The sequence below is a fragment of the Lepidochelys kempii genome, chromosome 4 (assembly GCF_965140265.1).
Source record: "Lepidochelys kempii isolate rLepKem1 chromosome 4, rLepKem1.hap2, whole genome shotgun sequence".
In the NCBI taxonomy this organism is placed as follows: domain Eukaryota; kingdom Metazoa; phylum Chordata; order Testudines; family Cheloniidae; genus Lepidochelys; species Lepidochelys kempii.
Window position 1 is genome coordinate 62,077,205 of NC_133259.1, and position 16,936 is coordinate 62,094,140.

General features: G+C 43.1%; 1 long non-coding RNA gene across 1 annotated transcript in view; it reads right to left on the bottom strand.

The window, feature by feature from the left end:
• Positions 1-14,941, bottom strand: part of LOC140909977 (uncharacterized) — a 175,369-nt gene extending 160,428 nt beyond the window's left edge. The window contains exon 1 of the long non-coding RNA XR_012158396.1: positions 14,813-14,941. This is a non-coding gene — a long non-coding RNA (uncharacterized lncRNA). The remainder of the gene's footprint in view (positions 1-14,812) is intronic.
• Positions 14,942-16,936: the final 1,995 nt, after the last annotated feature.

The window sequence follows — 16,936 nt, forward strand, 5'->3', positions numbered from 1 at the left end:
AATCAGGGCAAGCAACTGAGTCCAGAGGCAGATGTTAAACAGCCAGCAAAGATGGCGGAGTGGGGGGGGTGAAGATCGTAGTGTGGGGGTTGGGAGGACACAGATGGATCTGGGGGCAGCTCTGTGCCACACCCCCTGTGTCCCTACAAACACAGTTAAGACACAGTCAAGGCCTCCCCCCACACGAGAGCACAGTTCGAAAGTCACTCAGTCTTAGGCCCCCTCCATGGCGATTCGTAGATTCCCCGGGCGGTGTTCCTCCGGTGGACAGCTTTTTCTCTGTCTGTTCTGGGCTTTCTTTTTTGCAGAAACACCATTTCAGAAATGCCAGAGCAAGTGATAAGAGTCCTCTAGACTGGAGACGGGTCCGCAGACAAACAGCAAGCGGCTGGATCTGGGGGCTGGGTCCTTCCACTCCCTCCCTCCGGGGAGCGGGTCAGCAGGCCACCCCCCTCAGGGAGGGGTTTCCAGCTGGAGCAGCAGGAGGAGAAGAAGGGGGGAGAGCATCTGGCCCAGTCGGGGGGGGGGAAGTCGAAAGCAGGGGCAAACAGCAAGGAAAGCCCAGGCCAGAGGGCAGCAAGCAGGAGCTATATTAGCCCCAGGCTAAGTAGGTCCCTTTTCCCTGGGTAAGGTAACAGGGAAGGTTTTTGTTTTGTTTTTTTCATGTTTTTGTATATTTATTTCTACAACCATGATGGCTAAAAAAAACAGTATTTGGTTTCAAACAAAATTGTACAATTAGGAACCACTGAATGTTCCCCACAACACACAGTTTTTTAACAGTTGTAACTTCTCTTCTTCCCCCTCACCTACTATTAAGGATAGATTGCACAAAGAAGAATTTCTCCGATAGATAGCAGTACATGAAGCTGTAACAATCTGCTCATCGAAGGCAGATATATTAGCCCCAGGTTAAGTAGGTCCCTTTTCCCTGGGTAAGGTAACAGGGAAGGTTCCAGAACAATCATGAACCTTCTGGAGACAATTAAGATAGACAGGCTGATTGGATGCACATGTTCTAATCAAGAATCTGCTAGAATCAATTAAGGCAGGCTAATCAGGGCACCTGGGTTTAAAAAGGAGCTCACTTCAGTTTGTGGTGTGTGTGAGGAGCTGGGAGCAAGAGGCACTAGGTGCTGAGAGTGAGAACATGGACTGTTGGAGCACTGAGGTGTACAAGCATTATCAGACACCAGGAGGAAGGTCCTGTGGTGAGGATAAAGAAGGTGTTGGGAGGAGGCCATGGGGAAGTAGCCCAGGGAGTTGTAGCTGTCACACAGCTGTTCCAGGAGGCACTCTAGACAGCTGCATTCCACAGGACCCTGGGCTGGAACCCAGAGTAGAGGGCAGGCTTGGGTTCCCCCCAACTCCTGGTCAGACACAGGAGTCATCGACCTGGACTGTGAATTCAGAAAAACGGCCAAGCTGAGGGCTGCCATAAAGCTCCAAGGCAAGCAAATACACCAAGAAGTGCAAGACCCACCAAGGTAGAGCAGGAACTTTGTCACAATACATAAAAAAAGAACCACATGTTTGTATGTATATGTACAGATAGTTAGTAGGTTGAAGACCATAAGAGTAATGGGAGAGTGAGAATGGAAAGGATACCTAATGAATTCCCTCTTCTACACCTATACTGTTGCAGAGTCTACATTTGCTCTGTTGCTCCCATAGGAGAAGGGGAGGAATGGACCCCGCTTGGACTTTTATAAATGTCCTTTTATTTTATTGCTCTTTTCCTTTCTCGATACTGGGCCACTTACTCTCTGCTGCTCCAAATATGAGCGAGGTGCAGCAGAAAGCAAGATGCTGTCATGAGGCCAGTTGCAGCTCACTGATTCTCAGCCATGCTGCAGTTTAGAGCAACTCAAGGGCTGCTCTGAACTGTGCCAGCTGGCTATGGCCATCTAGGGCTGCTCTAAACTGCACCCAGGTTGAGAATCTGGCTCTATGACAATAAGCTATATATAAGCTGTAAAACCTTAAGCTTATGCCAATAGGGGAAGTTGGAGTCGGCTTCTTGCTGCCTGCCTAACTTCTGCCAGGGGCATGTGTTAAGGAAAAGAAAGCCAGAACTGGCACTCTGGGCCTGTCACTGTTCACTGCACCTGAGCTCAGGGCTTGAGCCAGTTATGTTTTTGATGTCATGTGTCTCCAATCCTGATGGCTTAAAGCAGATGCATACTGTTTCTTTACCTTTTATTCCTTATATTATTACCCAAAGAATCACACTTCATTCTCAAATAGTCTGTCCCTGCTACTACATATACTTTCAAAATACAGCACCAGCCTTACACCTCTTCTTCCCTTTCTATCCAGAAGGATTTTCTAGCTATTTATAACTGTCAATTGCTTGAAATGTGGTTTTCTAAAAGAAGTGCTGACATCTTCCCTACTGTAGAGTAGTGTTTCATTAGCACTGATTGTATTTAAATGGCTAGTGTGCTTTAAAGCTCATGCAATTATTAAGATGTTACTTCACTTTCTCTTTCTTAGACTACAGGAAGAAAGAGACATTTTAGCCATTCATTACAGTAAGTTGCTTCCATCTGACTCAAATTTATGAAACATAAGGACTGAACTGAAAGGCTGCCTGGCTCTTTAGGTTTAGAGCTGGATTTTGGATGGGGTAATGCAAAAAATGCAGTCTACTCCAAATTCTTATTAGAATGATCTGTAAGCATCTGTGCATTAAGTTTTTCTTAGAATGAAAGCTCATGTATTCACTTAAATCTCATTTTCAATATTAGCTACAATATTGTCTACACTGTGACATTGTCAACTTTTAAAAGCTCCCCCACCCCCACAAAAGACAAAAGTTTTGCCAATGCAAGTGGCAGTGTGAACACAAGTGCCGACAAAATACCAACAGAGCGTTCACACACGCTGACTTTTAGCGACAAGGCTGTGTCAACACAGCCTTGTCGCTAAAAGCTGCGTAGTGTAGACAAGCCCTGTGTATTAAGGTTTTTTGGTTGCCTCTAGGATTAATAGAGGGTATTACTTTCTAAAAAAAACAAAAAACAAAAAAAAAAAAAAAACCTATTTCAGAGAAATAATCTCCAGCCATCTGTCCATATTTGCCAGATACAGTTAGTCACCATTCAAAATATTAAAGATGACAATCACAATAGCAGGACATTCAAAAATTTTACTTTTAGAACAAGATTCAGGTCTGTTTAAAAAAAAATAGCTCAGTCTCTCCTCATTAATAAGCATGAGGCACATTAGTGCTAGAAAATGTTGCAAGTCCTGCTAGGAGCCTACATGGCTCATTAGCTTCTCATAAGTTATTTTATCTTACGGGGAGTATATAAGACAACTCTAGCAAGACAATGTTCTGCTTTAAAAAAGTGCATAGAAAGACATTTAATATATTTTAGATATTGCATTTAATTTGTTTAGCTGTGTAGATGGTTGTCAAAAATCCTACTAGAATAAACACAAGCCATGTATTCTATTGTCTTTTGAAACTCGCTCATGCCTGCAGCGGAGACAAGGTGAGTGAGAAAATATCTTTTATTGGACCAACTTCTGTTGATGAGAGAGACAGACCTGAAGAAGAGTTCTGTTTAGCTTGAAAGCTTGTCTCTTTCACCAGAAAAAGCTGGTCCAATAAGAGATATTACCTTACCCACCTTCTTTCTGTAATATCCTGGGACAAACATGGCTACAACACTACCGCCTGCAGTATGTATAGTCAGTGAGGCATGTGCAAGATGGATTGTGCATCTCATTAGGAGCAACTTTACATGTCTTCAGAACTAAATACTAGTCTTGTCACATTGACCAGTTTGCATCCTTCCATAAATGCAATTGCTTGTGCTGCTTCCAAAGCAGTTCTTGTATGGCACATTCTCAGTTGGGTACCTTTCAAACAGAGTAATCTGACTGCTGAGAGTTAGATTAATAAAACTAATGTTTAGAGACCTGCTAAAATAAAAAGTCAATGATTTCAGCTCTTTGAACATTAATATTTCAGATAAATGTACGTCCACAACAGGGAAAAGGGTGTTGAAACAGTGTGGGGATATATCTACGTCAAATGTGAACTCCATGTTTGGTGAAGCTCATTTTTGTTTCAGGGGCTCTACTTTGTACTGTAACCTTCATTTTGGAGGTGTCCTGCATGTTGCATTGCAACCTCGTTTGTGGATTCTTTAGAGCACCCATTTTGTAGCAGGGGCTTGCTACCTAATGGAAACACTATGTCCGAGAAGATGACAGAGCCATCGATGTTGAATGTCTCCCCTTCTGGAAAATGAGTTTTCAATGGGGAGGGCCATTAAGAACATAAAAACGGCCATCCTGGGTCAGACCAATGGTCCATCTAGCCCAGTATCCTATCTTCTGACAGTGGCCAGTGCCAGGTGCTTCAGAGTGAATGAACAGAAAATCATCCAGTAAGCCATCCCCTGTCATCCACTCTCAGCTTCTGGCAATCAGAGGCGAGGGACACCCAGAGCATGGGGTTGCATCCTGACCATCTTGGCTAATAGCCATTGATGGACCCATCCTCTATAAACTGATCTAATTCTTTCTTGGGCCACATTATAGTTTTGGCCTTCACAACATTCCCTGGCAATGAGTTCCACACACTGTGAGTTGTGTGAAGAAATACTTCCTTCTGTTTGTTTTAAACCTGCTGCCTATTAGAAGCACATGATCCAGAGATGAGGTCCACTCACAGACAGGGGTCTATCCAGAGGGTAGATGGGGCAAGGCTGTGACAAATATTACTTCAGACTTTGTTGGAGAATTAACAGGTGTCTCAGCTAAAGGAAAGCTTGCAATATTTTTTCTGCTTTCCTTCTGGGTTAACAATCCAGCTACTCTCTACCAATGTTTCCACGGGATAAAATGGATAAACTTCCATTGTTTATCTTGTGCCCTATAGTGTTACAGTGCTGGCTCTGGAGGGCATAGCGGGAAATGGCAGTGGTAGATTGCCGAGCTGTGCAAAAGTACAACAGCAACTGGAGTTGGTGAGCATACAGCCCAGGTGGACATTTTGGCTTGAGGGATGGATAAGACAAATAAAGAGAGGGAACTGCTTTCATATGTAGAAAAAATAGTCTACTTTCAGGGCACCAACTTGGCAGCAGGGGGAAAGCTACATACACATACTCTCACTCACTCCCATTGACCTAGCAGACTAAAAATGTTAATATAGCTGTAGTCATTTGGGCAGTGGTGGCAGAGGATAGTCACCCCAAGTACAAACTCTCTGGACTCCACAGTACGTTCTTAGGGCAGCTACCTTGTGCCACTGATAACTGCTGCCCATGCCACTGTATCTATACTAAAAGAAAAGGAGTACTTGTGGCACCTTAGAGACTAACCAATTTATTTGAGCATGAGCTTTCGTGAGCTACAGCTCACTTCATCAGATGCATACTGTGGAAACTGCAGAAGACATTATATACACAGAGACCATGAAACAATACCTCCTCCCACCCCACTCTTCTGCTGGTAATAGCTTATCCAAAGTGATCATCAAGTTGGGCCATTTCCAGCACAAATCCAGGTTTTCTCACCCCCCTCCCCCACCACACACACACACACACAAACTCACTCTCCTGCTGGTAATAGCTCATCCAAACTCACCACTCTCCTTACAATGTGCATGATAATCAGGGTGGGCCATTTCCAGCATAAATCCAAGTTTAACCAGAACGTCGGGGGGTGGGGGGGTAGAAAAAAAACAAGGGGAAATAGGCTACCTTGCATAATGACTTAGCCACTCCCAATCTCTATTTAAGCCTAAATTAATAGTATCCAATTTGCAAATGAATTCCAATTCAGCAGTTTCTCGCTGGAGTCTGGATTTGAAGTTTTTTTGTTGTAAGATAGCGACCTTCATGTCTGTGATTGCGTGACCAGAGAGATTGAAGTGTTCTCTGACTGGTTTATGAATGTTATAATTCTTGACATCTGATTTGTGTTCATTTATTCTTTTACGTAGAGATTGTCCAGTTTGACCAATGTACATGGCAGAGGGGCATTGCTGGCACATGATGGCATATATCACATTGGTGGATGTGCAGGTGAACGAGCCTCTGATAGTGTGGCTGATGTTATTAGGCCCTTTGATGGTGTCCCCTGAATAGATATGTGGGCACAGTTGGCAACAGGCTTTGTTGCAAGGATAGGTTCCTGGGTTAGTGGTTCTGTTGTGTGGTATGTGGTTGTTGGTGAGTATTTGCTTCAGGTTGGGCTGTCTGTAGGCAAGGACTGGCCTGTTTCCCAAGATTTGTGAGAGTGTTGGGTCATCCTTCAGGATAGGTTGTAGATCCTTAATAATGCGTTGGAGGGGTTTTAGTTGGGGGCTGAAGGTGACGGCTAGTGGCGTTCTGTTATTTTCTTTGTTAGGCCTGTCCTGTAGTAGGTGACTTCTGGGAACTCTTCTGGCTCTATCAATCTGTTTCTTCACTTCCGCAGGTGGGTATTGTAGTTGTAAGAATGCTTGATAGAGACCTTGTAGGTGTTTGTCTCTGTCTGAGGGGTTGGAGCAAATGCGGTTGTATCGCAGAGCTTGGCTGTAGACGATGGATCGTGTGGTGTGGTCAGGGTAAAAGCTGGAGGCATGTAGGTAGGAATAGCGGTCAGTAGGTTTCCGGTATAGGGTGGTGTTTATGTGACCATTGTTTATTAGCACTGTAGTGTCCAGGAAGTGCATCTCTTGTGTGGACTGGACCAGGCTGAGGTTGATGGTGGGATGGAAATTGTTGAAATCATGGTGGAATTCCTCAAGGGCTTCTTTTCCATAGGTCCAGATGATGAAGATGTCATCAATATAGCGCAAGTAGAGTAGGGGCGTTAGAACAACGCTTCCTCAGCTCTTGTCCCCTAAGTCAGCCATAAAAATGTTGGCATACTGTGGGGCCATGCGGGTACCCATAGCAGTGCCGCTGATCTGAAGGTATACATTGTCCCCAAATGTAAAATCTACACTATTATTTTTAGTGTGCTACCTCCATGATAGCTAGCATGAGCATGTCTATGAGAGCTGGGAATTTACACCCCTAGCTCCAAGTGTAGACATAACCTTAATGTCCCTTCTAATACCCTCCGGGAGGGGGGGGGTGTTGGGGGAAACAAAAAAAAACCCCACACCACCACTCATTACAAAAAACACTTAGCTCATTTCTAGTACAGATGTCTACACTGCAATTAAAACCCCATGGCTGACCCATATCCGCTGACTTGGGCTCTGGAGCTCTTTAATTGCAAGGTAGATGTTCAGGCTCTGGCTAGACCCCACACTCAGACCCCACAAAGGGAGGGACCCAGATCTCAGGCTCCAGCCAGAACCCAAACATCCACACAGCAATAAAAAACAGTTCCTTAGCCCAAGTCAGCTGACAGGGACCAGCTGCGGGTTTTTAATTACAATGTAGATATACCCTGAGAATCTCACCATCAGAGATACACCACCTTTCTCTCTGGATATCAAGCATAAGGGACATGGCAGGATGACTGCTGGAGAAATTCTAAAGGACAACTTCTGCATATGAAATAGGTCTGAGCTGCAAAGTTCAGATCTAGATCTGGGCCTAGACTTAGAATCATAGAATATCAGGGTTGGAAGAGACCTCAGGAGGCCATCTAATCCAGCCTCCTGCTCAAAGGGACTTCAAGTGCCTGAGTTCAGTTTATTATAGACATCAGCTGTAAAAGTCATTCTAACTTCAGAAGAGTTTGGATCCAGGCATTTTGGTCTCACTATTCTGTGCTTCACAGCTGGTAGGAGGGAGGGAAGAAGCAGGGCACAGTTTTTCTCTTTTGTGTTGCCATTCAGTAATCTTTATGCTCACACCTTGGTTTTACTATGCCTAAAACAGGACAGTATCCTACTTGTATTATAGTTTGCTGAAGAGGAAATCAAACAGGAGATATTTTAAATTACATTTGGCTGGACTCATTTACATGAAATAAGACCCAAATTTTCACCCAAAATTTTAAACAAGTTATTTCTGAGATTCAAAAAGTTTAAGTAGTTCCCCCAATCCCTATGTTTATGCATGCACAAACTACAAAGCCAAGAGGTTCAGACAAACAACTAGGTGATGAATAGAAAATAATCAAACCATGGAGTCTTTTGAAGCTTATTAATTTAAAATCAGGTTATGAAAAAACACTTGAAAACATGACTCTTCTTTAGAATTGTGGTTAAATTTAGCAGTATACCATGTATAATATAATACAAAACATCAGGATTACTTTGCATGAAATTTAAGGATCCTTCCTTTTTTCTGAGATTGTGTTGAAAGCCAAGTTTCAGAAGTCGCCCTACTTAAACCCAGTTCACATAAGAGTAGCCTACTTGCATCTGATTACTTCTCCAAAGTAGCACACACAAAACAAGAATCTTAAAAGAAAAAGCACTGAATAGGAAAATGATTCTCTTGCTTGGAAAATTATTCCCGTGGCTTGCACAGTATTAGGGCAGCAATGTTACCATTTGACATTGAATACAAAATGAGAGTAAAAGCCTTTGTTACTATAGTATATGTATATTTAAGGGACTCGATGTGGATTTTTGGAGAGGTGCAGCTCTCTTTTCTTCTTCTCTTCCATTACTGCAATTTGACTGTGCTGGGTTCCTGGAGAAAACAGAAACATGAACGTCCAGATTCCCAGTCAATGTAAATTGGAACTTAGGAAAGTTCAACTAGATAGAGTACACTCTCGCTAGAACACACTTCTTTATTACAAACTTTTGCCTATAATGGACCCTGGATCCCAATAACAGTTGGCAGGGGGGTGGGGGGGAGAGGGAGAAAGGATGTTGCACATGTGTGCACAATTTTTATCCACTGAAGCTGGAACCCTGCTGCTGTGGGGGCTGACAGTGCGGAGGTCACCTAAAAATCACCCTCTGTGACCAACTTGTAGCCTTAGTTATTATAATTATTAATAAAGCTAACACCTTTATCCAAAGCCACCTCATTAACTTACTCCAGCAGTTTATGGTCCATTTTGATTGCCCTTTGCTATAACAAACCCCTGGCAATAAAAGAAGAAAAGGTTTGGATCCCAACAGATTCATTATAGTGAAGGTGTACTGAACAAAGAAACTTGCAGAAGCAGAAACTCTAAAAATTAGCCCAAACTTTATGAAACACTTCACCCTGATGGGGTTTGCCCCATAACAGCCATTGCAGCTCAAGAAGCCCTTAAAAATATTGAAATAATCTCCCGTAAAAGAGATCTGCACTTTCCAGGCTTGTGAAAGAACAAGTAGGAGGCCTCCACATTCTGTAGATTGGTGCAAAGACTCAGGGTCCTATGCAACTCATCACTAATCTCATAATGATCAAGTAGCATTAATGGCAAAGATGGTTTCATCTGCAGATAATGAAATTTTGCCCCTTCCTCCTGGATGAAGATTTGTCCACAGCTATCTACTCATTTGTCACCGCCACACTACATTATTGGAATTCACTGCACCTAGGACTGAAGCTGGATGCAATGCAGAGACTCCAGCTGGTGCAGCGTGAAGTTATTTGCATTCTCAATGGGACAAGCCATGACATGTCATCTATATGCTCCAATGCCTCCATTGGCTCTCAGCCCACTTCCATTACCAGTTTAAGGCCTGGGTCCTCTTCATCTAAGCTATCAATGGATCAGGACCAAGCAAAATCGATGACCATGGTTCCAACCATGACCCAGCAAGGTCATAAAATACTAGGGGGAGGGTTAAACCAAATAACCCCAAACTTTTCAGCTCAAAGCCAAAACAAAGAGTTCAATATTTTCCTTACCACAAAAAACCAACCAATCCAACAAAATGTTGCTTTTTAACAAAAAGAATGCAATTGTTTCCCTAGGAAAGCAGATACTTAACATGAATATTTTTACATGTTTGCTTAGTTTTGATGAAAAATTTTCTATCAGCCCTAATAAATACAGCTGTCAAAGCCCATGAGGGAAAACATTCCGGGACAAGACATTCAGAGGAACATCCAGAGACTAACAGACTAAGCCAGAATCTGACCACCTTCGAAATAACTTGGAAGTTCTGTCTCTTTTACAAAGCATTTCCACCATAACAGAATGGTGAGTTTAAGAAAAAAAAAAAAAGTAGATGTCTTCCCCAAGCAGTCTCTTGTAACCAGGAATGGGAGAGACAGGGAGGACATTCTGTGAAGTCTTCTTGGGCCTTACCACGAAGATTTAATTTACCTGTAAAAAAAGACCCACAAAACTTCAATACAACCGTGATGATTGCTACAGAAAACTTTTAGATAGATTTCCTATCAGTATTTCTGACCATTACAAATGCCTTTCTATTTCTTATAAGTCCTTGATGTTCAGGGAAAAACCCCTTACAAAGCTGATAATAAATTAATAAAATTACAGTGGTGTATTTCTGTTTCAGACTACATAAGAGGCCAGATTTAGTCCCCATTTAGTAAAGTGTCAACCCAGAGTAACTGGGCCCAAATCTGATCTCATTTATACCAATGTAGTTCCTCCATGGCTGTATCCTGATTTACACATGAGATCAAAATCTGGGTGCTAATGTATAATGGTATAATGTATTCAGGCTTTTCAAAGAAAGAATAAAGGAACAAAGAAAGGACTAGATATTAGTATTCCAAATGGGATTTTGTTGTTGACTGATAAAGCAAAGTGTATTCTTGTTAGGTAATTGGCTATAGTGAGTATAGACCCGATTAAATTGTAGTGTTTGACGGAGCATCTGTAATAAATAGGATATAACAAACACCGTACACCAGTGCACAGGAACAAGAGCTTTTGTCCAAAGCAAACCACCTCATAGCAAGCATTAAACTTTAGAGAAGAAACCAAATATCTGACACAAACATCCATATTCAGTCACTGAGCTGCTGTGTGATTACTCAAATCAAACTAAAAACTAGAGAAATGGCACCTCCGTATTAACACAGTTTAGCCAAATCAATCTCCACTGTCACTGAAAACTCCAACAAAGTCACTTAGGGCCAGATTTTTTAAAACTTGTTAGGTACCTAGGTGCTTTTCAAAGCCCCATTAGAAACCTATTTGCATCTTTGGATACCTAATGAGCTTTGACAATGTGGCACCCTTATCTGGTTCCCATGTACAATTGTTTTTTTAATTACAAATCTGACTAAAAAGTAAAGGCCTGTTCAGATTTCCCTGCAAGGAGTGCTCTGAGGAGAGGCCACAAGAGGTGCCTTCACCAGGTAGGGCTTCATCTTGCAAGGCGCTCTATCTCCAGACCAGTAAAGCACAGAAGCATGTGCTCAACTTTAAGCACTTGAATATTTCCACTGAAATGGGATGAGACAGGTGCTTCAAGTTAACCAGGTGGTTCATGACCAGAGTGCTGAGCACCTTGCAAGATCAAATCCCAGTACACTTCTGCAGGAGGTAGCCAAGATTTGGTGGCTTGAGTCCCCAGAATGCTAGTGCTTTTATTACTCTAGAATCCCAAAGGGGGATTTCTAAATGAAAGCTCAGACTTAAAGGCCAGAAGGGGCTATTACAATCATCTAGTCAGACCTGCTGCATAACACAGGCCATACAATTTCACCCAATGATTCCTTCACTAAGCTCAGTCAGGTGATGGCCCATGCTCACACTGCACACCAGCTGGCCTTAAGATGCAGCACCAGCTCTGCCTGTTAAAAGTTGTTCCCACTCCTCTGTGCCTCTGAATGAACTAAGCCAAACTCTGTTCTCAGTTATACGGGGCATGCACCAGGAGAGCTCTAGTGAAGCCAGGAAGTTATTTCAGATGGAATTGCAGAGTTAACAGAGCAGAATTTGGTACAATTCCTGTAGCTCTACCACTTTCCAGCACAACTCAAGCTTCTCGAGCAACAGAGTCTAAAATTTTTACATGACAGATGTTAATTCACGCAAGCGACAAACCAGTAAAATAGGCTAGTCACACTTTTTTTTTTTACTTGCTCTCTCTCATTCTCCAGCACTGTATCACACTGAAATTGAATGGTCCCAGCCAATCAGATTGCAGACGCACAGTCCAATATCTGACTCACAATATGTGGGAGGTTTTAGTAACCAGTCAGTATTCAGATTCCTACACTCTGATTGGTTTTAACACTCAGATTTCAGCATTTGTGCTATTCCCAACTACCTCAGTTTAGCCCCCAGTTAAAACAAGCAAACATTTTAGAGTCAATTATAGTAGATCTGATGGAGTAATTAAGACTGACTGTATGCAACTACTGTATTGTAAAAGATTATACTATTGTTCATTTCAAGGTATGTTTACATATGCATTTGGGAAACAATAGGAAAAAAAGCAAAGAAAACCCTATTGCTCACATATTTCGGTATTAAGGCTGCCATTTTCAAAACTGCCTAAAGGATTAAAGAAGAAGAAGGAGGTGTCTAAGTCTTGTATGTGGCTTTGAAAATCTGATTCTAGGAGCTTTAATCATCAGTGTTGTTCTGGTAGGACTAGATTTTCTGATCTGTGTTTGGTGGAGTCATATTCCATAAATTGAGACAAATTTATTTTCAGCCAAGCTGTTTCACTAGCCCAGGACACAATTTTTACAAAGTGGCCTATTGCCTGGCCTGCGGAGTCAGCTGGCTTGACTAGGGGTTATAAGTGACACCTCACAAAGTTGTGTGGCATTGTGTGGGGAGAGGAGTCCATCCACTGTGCCCCCTGGAACAATCATGCCCAAATATGAGCAGATGAAGACATGACTTCTTTATCTGAAAAACAAGTTGCTTAAGATTAATCTAGAGAAAAATAAATCTGGAAGCCATTTTTTAAGCAGAAAGCAAATATGTATGAAGCTGGCATAACTCCAATATGGCAAGGTGATTTTGTTCACATCTTCCACATAAACACTACATTTAACTTTCAGGTTGAGAAAAGGCAAGAGAAGAGTCAGCCAACAAGCCTCATTGAGAAGTTCATCCCAGTCTCTCACAGCACACACATCCCAAATGTGGATCCTTCTAGTCTGCCTGCTACTTTCTCTATGATAGGACCAAATGGTTGTGGTCATTCACTTCTTCAATCCTCTTTGGGTCAGCTTTGTCAGTTCTCTAGGCCCCTTTCTAAAAGAGGCTTCTGCTCATACATCATCACTCTGGGAAAAAGCCTGATCTTAGTCTCTATCCCTCATTCTCTGCAGATTTCACTTCCGTCTTGCACATGCCAGGCAAAAGACAAAGGGCCCAATTTTCAATTGAAGTAAATTGGCTCAACTGCATTGATTATAATGGAGCTACACCAATTTACACCCTGCCTTTAGCAGGCATATTTGTGTAGCGTTCTTGTGCTCCATGTCTACAATTCTCCTTTTCTGGCTGCTGAATCTTGCTAAAGCTGGTTACATATGAATCAATTAAAGCAACATATAGTATTTACACTATTTTTGCCTCACTCCCACCCCCTATTTCTCTCATCTAACAATGTCTTCTGAAGTCTGAACTACTTAGAGTGTGACACTTCTAGTTCTGTGTTGCACTGCTTCTCACTGTCTTCACCATTCTTTCACACTAAGCCTCACCATGTAATGTAGTTAAAAAAAAAAAATTGACCATAGGATGTTCCCCCCTCCCTTCTTACTTCTGCTCACAAAGCTTCTCCGATGTCTCTGCTCTGGAAACTTCTAACTATCTGTAAATAAGGCTGGTAACCTAGCAACATCAAGTGAACATGTTTTCCCTGCTGAATTGCACTGGGCACAATCAGATCAGCTTGTTCTATTTTGTGAAGCTTTAGACACGGTCTTCCAGGTACAGATACATATATTTCACATACTTTAGCATCACTCTCAATTTAAAACACTTTCACAGATTCTTTTAGCTCCTTAGGGGTGACGTGGGGCTTTCCCAGGAGCCCTGGGCAAAGATGTAAAGAGCAGCCCAGGATGCAGATTTTTACTCCTGGGTTCCCCTTGCTTCAAGTGGAAGTGCACTGACTCATCTCTATACCTAGTGCAGCATAAATGCCCTGGAGCATTGATCCACTATGTTGCCAGTGCCTTTGGGGGGTGGACAAAGACAAGGCTCCACCCATTCCCTGCCCCATCCCACCCACAGGCGTGAAGCAGGTGTGGCACCTCTGAGGAGACTATATCTCCCCCAGGTTGCCACCCACATTATTAGGTAGCCGATGCAAGGGTGTGTGTGTGTGAGAAAGGGTCCACTCCCCACTTCTGCCACCTAGTGGTCAGGCAAGGGAGCAGAAGGCACTCTTCTATCTTGGCACCACCTGCTGACAGATTGTCCCTGCCCTACAGTGGTCTGCCCCCTTCTGTGACTCAGCCCTCCAGATGGGTCACAAGTTGTTTCCACCCTTTCTGGAATTTGGGAGCAAGCCTCCCGGTCTGAGTGGACAGATTCAGGCTAGCAGGGCTTACACTAGTACTCCTTGGGCTTCAGAACCTGAGCTCCAGTTCAAGCCAGGACTTCAAAGAGCTGCCCACACAGCTATTTTTAGGGCAGTGGTATGAGCCCGGCTAGCCTGAGTCTGTTGATCCAGGCTGAGACACTCAAGCTAAAATATTGCAGAGACATATCCAAAGCATTCCACAAAGGCTAGTTAAACTTCACCAAGCCAGAATCAGGATGCCCTGATCAAGGTCTTGATAGTCCTGGCTGTCTGGTAGCAGGTATAGGTTTTTCACCACCAGCCCTGTCAGGGGGTGGGTAGAGGATACCTAGCACACCCTCTCCAGCAGATTCTAATCCACATCCCAAAGGTACATAGTTTAGTCCTGCACCCTGGATCACTTCCTACTAGCCTCTCCACACAACAGGAAACAGCAAAGACATAACAAAATAAATCAAATAATAAGTCTCCAACCTTTCAAATGCCCAGCATCCTTTGCCCTCAGCAGGTTGGGTAGACCATTAAGAAGCAGAAACTCCAGCAATTAGGCCTCTCATAGTACTCTTTTTGCAGAGCTTCAGAGTATAGATCCATTCACCTCCACTAGCTACTTGCAAGTAAGCTACTCTGGTCACTTTTTAAGCTCCTCCTCCAGCTTGTGCATGCATTTCAGGTGTAATGGGGTGGAGCTACCTTGACCCAAAGGTTCCTTAACTGCTTCCTCTCCAGTGTGGGGCTTTGTACACCTCATCCCAGGGTGCCTTATATCTATTCATTCCTCTGTGCAGCAGTGCAAAGTGAGCCACAGGTGCTTTCTTTGCAGATTACCTCTTTCATACCAGAATGATATCTAAACAAAGTTCTCCATCTGTACCATACTATATGCAGCCTGTTGGCTTGCCATCCTTTGAATGGTTTTATTTTGTGTGGGAACAGAAACATTACAAAACTTTCCAGATGCTGAATCACTGTACCTCACAAAAGGGACTCTTTGTCCTGCATTTTTAATTAACCTTTTTTAGACTGACCAAGTTTGATTGGGTGATGAACGAGTTATTCCAACATAATGGAATCACAGGATAGAGTCTGATTCCAAACACAAAAATAGCTCTGGCATCTTTCTCCCTTCTCACTGATTAGTCGGTAGGCAGCAAGAAATCAGCCTTTGTTTAGCCTTTGCAAGCCTGAGCAGTTTTTATTTAGGGAAGTGGTATGTCTTTTTTTCAGATTAATGCAGCAACAAAAATAAGAGATTAGTCATGAGGGTGAACCTGGGAAAACCCACTCAGTATCCAGTAAGATTTAAGGAAATGGAGAAGCTGACTATAGACATTTTGAAATAGCTCTATCCTTAGTTATATATTAATATAACTTTTTTCATACAATTTTAAGAAAGCCCAAATTCTACTCTCAGTTTTCACCGCTAGAAACACTGATCAATGACCTGAGTCAAGGAACCATGTTTAAACTCATTGTATACTCAGTTCTGGCTGACCAATTTGGACAGGTCAGAACTAGGACAGAGAATGATTTATAATCCCAACTATACTGTTGTTTGGCCTTGTCTGCACTGTTTAAAGCAAGTCTGAGTCAGCTTCCTTAACCTGGTGCACAGACCGATGTGGATGTGAATTGGGATCATAGATTATAGAAATGAGAAACAAATGCATTCATTCTCTAGGTTCTAATTCCAGGTTCTGGGAACTAAAAATCTTTGTGCCATAAATAATTGTATTTGTTTGTCACTCTTTGCTGTCCAAAGCTTTCTGTTCAGTAAAATCATTGCTTGCCACACTGGAACAAAGACCTGAGCAACAGAATGATGGGACATCCCTGTTTACTGGGATTGTTCCAATTTGGAGTCACTGTGGTATCCTTCCTGGTTTTGTGGATATCAAGGTTTTGATCCAGTTGCAGTGAAACCATAGGCTATCTGGCCACCCAACAAGCCATCCACCTCTTTCCTCTCTCCGTTTTGCAAAGCATTATTACCACTAGCCATCTCTCCTCCCAACAGCTACCTTTCATGCTGTCTGCCACCATCCAGCTGCTAACTGAAAGTCATGCCTGCTTCCAGCTACAGCTGAGGGAAGCTAAGATGAGAGCTATGATAGGAGGGCTATAGCAATGGTAGCTCCTTGCCCAGTGGGAAGGGAATTTAGGGGCCTGTGAAAAGCTTAATGGCAAGGGAAGACCAGGGAAGGGAGAGTGGAGAGGTGGAATAGGATGAATGCTGAAGCCTAGAGAGGGTTAATGGGGGGAGAATACAAGACCTGGGGTGGAAGGAGGTCTCTGGTGGGCAGTGAAGCATAGGAGAGTAGACCTTAGGAAGCAAAGATAGATGAAAGGACTGGAAATACAAGCAGGCAGAGACAGAGAACATAGACAGAAAGAGAGGAACGAGAAATAAGGTAGAACTTGCAGCTAGGCAAGAGAGGAAAATGGAGAGAGATAAAGCACAAAAATGGAGCAGGGACCATAGGCATGGGCGGCATGTGAACTGCTGGCTGGGGGAGGCTAGCCCCCAAGCCCACCCCTTCTGTACATGCGCACACACTCCGCTGAAGCTCAGAGCCGCGCCCCCCCCTCCAGGCTAGC